Source organism: Procambarus clarkii, chromosome 52 (genome assembly GCF_040958095.1).
Source record: "Procambarus clarkii isolate CNS0578487 chromosome 52, FALCON_Pclarkii_2.0, whole genome shotgun sequence".
Taxonomy (NCBI): domain Eukaryota; kingdom Metazoa; phylum Arthropoda; class Malacostraca; order Decapoda; family Cambaridae; genus Procambarus; species Procambarus clarkii.
The window spans coordinates 18,038,306-18,044,445 of NC_091201.1; positions in this window are offsets into that span (position 1 = coordinate 18,038,306).

A 6,140-nucleotide genomic window follows, 5' to 3' on the forward strand; every position below is an offset into this window, starting at 1 on the left:
GAATAGAAGTGTTTGTAGAAAGCCTATTGGTCCATATTTCTTGATGCTTCTATATTGGAGCGGAGTCTTGAGGTGGGTAGAATATAGTTGTGCAATAATTGGCTGTTGATTGCTGGTGTTGACTTCTTGATGTGTAGTGCCTCGCAAACGTCAAGCCGCCTGCTATCGCTGTATCTATCGATGATTTCTGTGTTGTTTACTAGGATTTCTCTGGCGATGGTTTGGTTGTGGGAAGAGATTATATGTTCCTTAATGGAGCCCTGTTGCTTATGCATCGTTAAACGCCTAGAAAGAGATGTTGTTGTCTTGCCTATATACTGGGTTTTTTGGAGCTTACAGTCCCCAAGAGGGCATTTGAAGGCATAGACGACGTTAGTCTCTTTTAAAGCGTTCTGTTTTGTGTCTGGAGAGTTTCTCATGAGTAGGCTGGCCGTTTTTCTGGTTTTATAGTAAATCGTCAGTTGTATCCTCTGATTTTTGTCTGTAGGGATAACGTTTCTATTAACAATATCTTTCAGGACCCTTTCCTCCGTTTTATGAGCTGTGGAAAAGAAGTTCCTGTAAAATAGTCTAATAGGGGGTACAGGTGTTGTGTTAGTTGTCTCTTCAGAGGTTGCATGGCTTTTCACTTTCCTTCTTATGATGTCTTCGACGAAACCATTGGAGAAGCCGTTATTGACTAGGACCTGCCTTACCCTACAGAGTTCTTCGTCGACTTGCTTCCATTCTGAGCTGTGGCTGAGAGCACGGTCGACATATGCGTTAACAACACTCCTCTTGTACCTGTCTGGGCAGTCGCTGTTGGCATTTAGGCACATTCCTATGTTTGTTTCCTTAGTGTAGACTACAGTGTGGAAACCTCCGCCCTTTTCCATGACTGCTACATCTAGAAAGGGCAGCTTCCCATCCTTTTCCATCTCGTAAGTGAAACGCAGCACGGAACTCTGCTCGAATGCCTCCTTCAGCTCCTGCAGATGTCTGACATCAGGTACCTGTGTAAAAATGTCGTCAACATACCTGCAGTATATGGCCGGTTTCAAGTTCATGTCGACTAAGACTTTTTGCTCGATGGTACCCATGTAGAAGTTTGCAAACAGGACACCTAGGGGAGAACCCATGGCGACCCCATCTACTTCCTTATGCATGTGCCCATCCGGGCTCAAGAAGGGTGCCTCTTTAGTGCAAGCTTGGAGTAGTTTCCTCAGAATATTTTCTGGTATGTCAAGAGGAGTACAGGCTGGATCACTATACACTCTGTCGGCTATCATTCCGATTGTCTCGTCCACAGGTACGTTGATAAACAGCGATTCTACGTCCAACGAGGCTCTTATCCCTGTGGCCCGTGTGCCCCGCAGTAAGTCAACAAATTCCTTTGGAGACTTCAGGCTGAAGGCGCAAGGAACATAAGGAGTCAGCAGGCCGTTGAGTCGCTTCGCCAGTCTGTACGTGGGTGTGGGTATCTGGCTAATGATTGGCCGAAGTGGGTTTCCAGGCTTGTGCGTCTTGACATTTCCATACAAATGTCAAGACGCACAAGCCTGGAAACCACTTGTGTCCCCTTGTGCGTGTGCCACCCGTGTTAAATAATCCACCCTTGTTTACCCCTCTCAATTCCCCTGAGAATTGTCTCAGGAGAACTGAGTCTCCCCGAGCTCTTCTGTCTTCAAACGACGTGAGGTGCAGTTTCCTAAGCCTTTCCTCGTAACTCATGCCTCTTAGTTTTGGGACTAGCCTAGTGGCATACCTCTGAACTTTTTCCAGCTTCGTCTTGTGCTTGACAAGGAACGGGCTTCATGCTGGGGTTGCATACTCCAGGATTGGCCTTACATATGTAGTATACAAAGTTCTGAAAGATTCCTTTCACAGGTTTCTGAAGGCAGTTCTGATATTAGCCAGCCTCGCATACGCCGGCGATGTTATTCTTTTGATGTGTCCTTCAGGAGACTGGTTTGGTGTAATATTAACTCCTAGACCTTTCTCTCTGTCCGTTTCGTGAAGGACTTCATCTCTCATTCGGAATCCAATGTCTGGCTTCCTATTTCCTCCCCCTAGTTTCATTACCTTACATTTACTTGGGTTGAACTTTAGTAGCCATATGTTTTTCCTTGTATTGAACTTGTGTAGCCATTTGGACCATTTCTTTAGTTTCTTTAGGTCATCTTGTAGCCTTATACTATCTTCCTCTGTCATAATCCTCCTCATAATTTTTGCATCAGCAGCACACATTTCAGAGGAACGAGTCTATTCCCTCTGGGAGATCATTTACATATATTAGGAACAGTATAGGTCCAAGAACTTATCCCTGAGGGACTCCACTGGTGACACTTCGCCACTCCGAGGCTTCATCCCTCACAGTGACTCGCTGCCTTCTGTTGCTTAGCTATTCCCTTATTCAGTGGAGTACCTTCCCTTTCACTCCTGCCTGCATCTCCAGTTTGTGCACTAGTCTAGTCTCGTATGTGGAAGTGTGTCAAAGGCGTTCTGGTAATCCAAAAATATTCAGTCTGCCCACCCCTCTCTATCTTGCCTAATTTTTGCTGCCTGGTCATAGAATTCAATCAATCATGTGAGTCATGATTGAAATTGAAGAAATCAAACAGAGACTGAAGCATTCAGATCAGATTGAAGAAAGGCAACTGAAACAGAAAGGAAATCAAGATAAAAAGAAAATCCCAAAATATTTCTTCACACATGCAAAATCAAAAGCAAAAACCAGTGTCAGTATTGGACCTATTCGTACAAGTGAAGGTTCATACACGGAGGATGACAAAGAAATCGGAGAAATCCTAAAAATACAATATGAGGACATGTTTAGCACGCCAAAAAACAGCATGAAGTGGAAGATCTGGACAACTTTTTTTATGCGTGATATCCAATCTCCTGTAAATACAATTGATATCAACACAAGCGTGGCAGATATCAGAAGGGAAATAGACAACATGCCCATGCACTCAGCCCCGGGGTCAGACTCATGGAACAATTTTTTTTTAGAAAGAAATGCAAGGTGCCAGTAGCACAGGCACACAGTATAGTGTGGAGGAAGAGCTTGGACATTAGAGGAGTTACCAGATGCGCTTAAACCAGCAAACATAGCCCACCTATGAGAAGGCGGCAAACGTAGTCCAGATATACAAGAAGGGGGATAGACAGGAGGCACTGAACTGGACTGGACACTGACCAGTGTCCCTAACTTGCATACCATGCAAGGTAATGGAGAAAATTGCGCGAAAGAAGGTAGTCGAACATCTGGAGCAAAGGAACTTTGTGTCACAACACCAAGATGGTTTCAGGGATGGCAAGTCATGCCCCACGGGATTAATTGAATTCGACAATCAGGCAACAAGAATCAGACAAGAAAGTGAGAGGTGGGCAGACTGCATATTTTTGGATTGACAGAAAGCTTTTAACACAGTGCCACACCAGAGACAAGTGTGAAAGCTGGAGATGCAGGCACGAGTGGAAGGGAAGGTACTCCATTGGATAAAGGAGTACCTAAGTAACAGAAGGCAGCGAGTCACTGTGCGGGGTGAGGTCTCAGATTGGCGAGACGTTACTAGTGGGGTCCGGCAGGTTTCAGACCTTGGACTCATACTGTTTCTTATATATGTAAATGATCTTCCAGATGGTATAGAATCATTCCTCTCATTGTTTGCTTATGATGCACAATTTATGAGGAGGATTAAGACGGAGGAAAACAGTATGAGACTACAAGATGACCTAGACAGACTGCATGAATGGTCCAACAAATTGCTAGTAAAGTTCAACCCGAGTACGGTAATGAAACAAGGCAGTGGAAACAGGAGGCCAGACACAGGGTACAGAATGGGAGATGAAGTCCTTCATGAAACGGACAGAGAGAAGGATCTAGTTGATATCACACTAACCCTGTCTCCTGACGCCCACATCAAAAGAATAACATCTGCGGCATATGCGAGGCTGACTAACATCAGAACTGCCTTCAGGAACCTGTTTAAGGAATCATTCTGAACCTTGTATACCACATATGTAAGATCAATCCTGGAGTATGCGGCCCCAGCATGGAGCCCGTACCTTGTCAAGCACAAGGAGAAGCTGGAAAATGTTCAGAGATATGACACTAGGCTAGCCCCAGAACTAAGAGGCATGAGTTATGAGGAAAGGCTGCGGGAAATGCATCTCACGGCACTAGAAGACAGACGAGTAAGGGGAGACATGATCACTACCTACAAAATTCTCAGAGGAATTGACAGGGTAGATAAAGATAAACTGTTTAACACGGGTGGTATGCGAACCAGGGGACACAGGTGGAAACTGAGTACCCAAATGAGCCACAGCCACAAAAAGAAAGAACTTTTCAGTGTCAGAGTAGTTAACAGATGGAATGCATTAGGCAGTGATGTGGTGGAGGCTGACTCTATACACAGTTTCAAATGTTGATATGATAGAGCCCAGTAGGCTCAAGAATCTGTACATCAGTTGATTGACATTTGAGAGGCGGGACCAAAGAGCCAGAGCTCAACCCCGCAAGCACAATTAGGTGAGTACACAAGGGAGGAAGCAAAGCACACGCAAAGAATTATAGACCAGTTGCACTAACGTCCTACGTAATAAAACTATTTGAGAGACTGATCAGGAGTCAGGTCACTAGTTTCATGGAAACCAACGACCTCCAAAACCCAGGCCAACATGGATTTAGAGCAGGAAGATCATGCCTCTCACAGCTACTTGACCATTACGACAAAATCACTGAAGCATTAGAAGAAAAACTGAATGCAGATGTGGTATACACGGACTTTGCAAAGGCATTCGATAAATGTGACCATGGAGTGATAGCACACAAAATGAGGTAAATGGGAATAACTGGTAAAGTAGAACGCTGGATACTCAGTTTTTTGTCAAAAAAAAAACAAAAAGTAACAATCAACCATATAAAATCGAGTCCATGAGCAGTTAAAAGCTCTGTACCCCAGGGTACAGTCCTTGCACCACTGCTGTTCCTTATTCTCATATCAGATATAGACTCAAATACAAATCACAGCTTCGTATCATCCTTTGCAGATGCCACAAAAATCAGCATGAATATTACCTCTGTTGAAGACTTTGAAATACTACACGGAGATATTAATAAAGTTTTCCACTGGACAGCTGAGAGTAACATGATGTTTAACAGTGATAAATTCCAGGTACTCAGGTACGGTAAAAATGAGGACCTTATACATAATACAGGGAAAAAAATACAATCAAATCTGCCCATAGTAGAACAACAGCATGTAAAGGATTTGGGAATAATGATGTCTGACGACCTAACGTTTCGGGAGCATAACCAAGCAAATTTTGCGTCAGCCAGAAAAATGATAGGATGGATTACGAGAACTTTCAAATCCAGGGATCCCATCTCAATGGTTGTACTCTTCAAATCACTTGTACTGTCCCGGCTTCAGTACTGTTCAGTGCTCACTTCCCTCTTCAGAGCAGGAGAGATTGCTGAAATAAGGGAATACAGAGAATATATACAGCATACATTGACGAGATAAAGCACCTAAATTATTGGGATCGTCTCTAAGCTCTCCAAGTGTCCTCACTAGAAAGGAGACGAGAGAGATATCAAATAATATATACGTGGAAAATACTGGAGGGCCGGATCCCAAATATACACAGTAAAATAACAACGTATTGGAGTGAACGATATGGAAGAAAATGCAGAATAGAACCAGTGTAGAGCAGAGGTGTCATATGCACAATCAGAGAACACTGTATGAACATCAGAGGTCCAAGGTTGTTCAACATACTCCCAGCGAAAATAGGAAATATTGCCGGATCAAACGTGGACACCTTCAGGAGAAAACTAGATAGTTTTCTTCAAAATTGCCGGCCCAACCGGAATGGGGTGCATATGTGGGCTGGTGGGTCGCTCTAAACAACAGCCTGGTGGACCAAACTCTCAAGTCAAGCCTGGCCTCGAACCGGGCTTTGGGAGTAGAAGAACTCCCAGAATCCCATCAAGCAGGTATCATAGCATTGGATACCACACCCTACAAAGCATAGGACACCACACCCTACGGTAGTGCAGGACACCAAACCCTACATAGGGCGGGACACCACACCCTACGGTAGTGCAGGACACCACACCCTACATAGGGCAGGACACCACACCCTACATA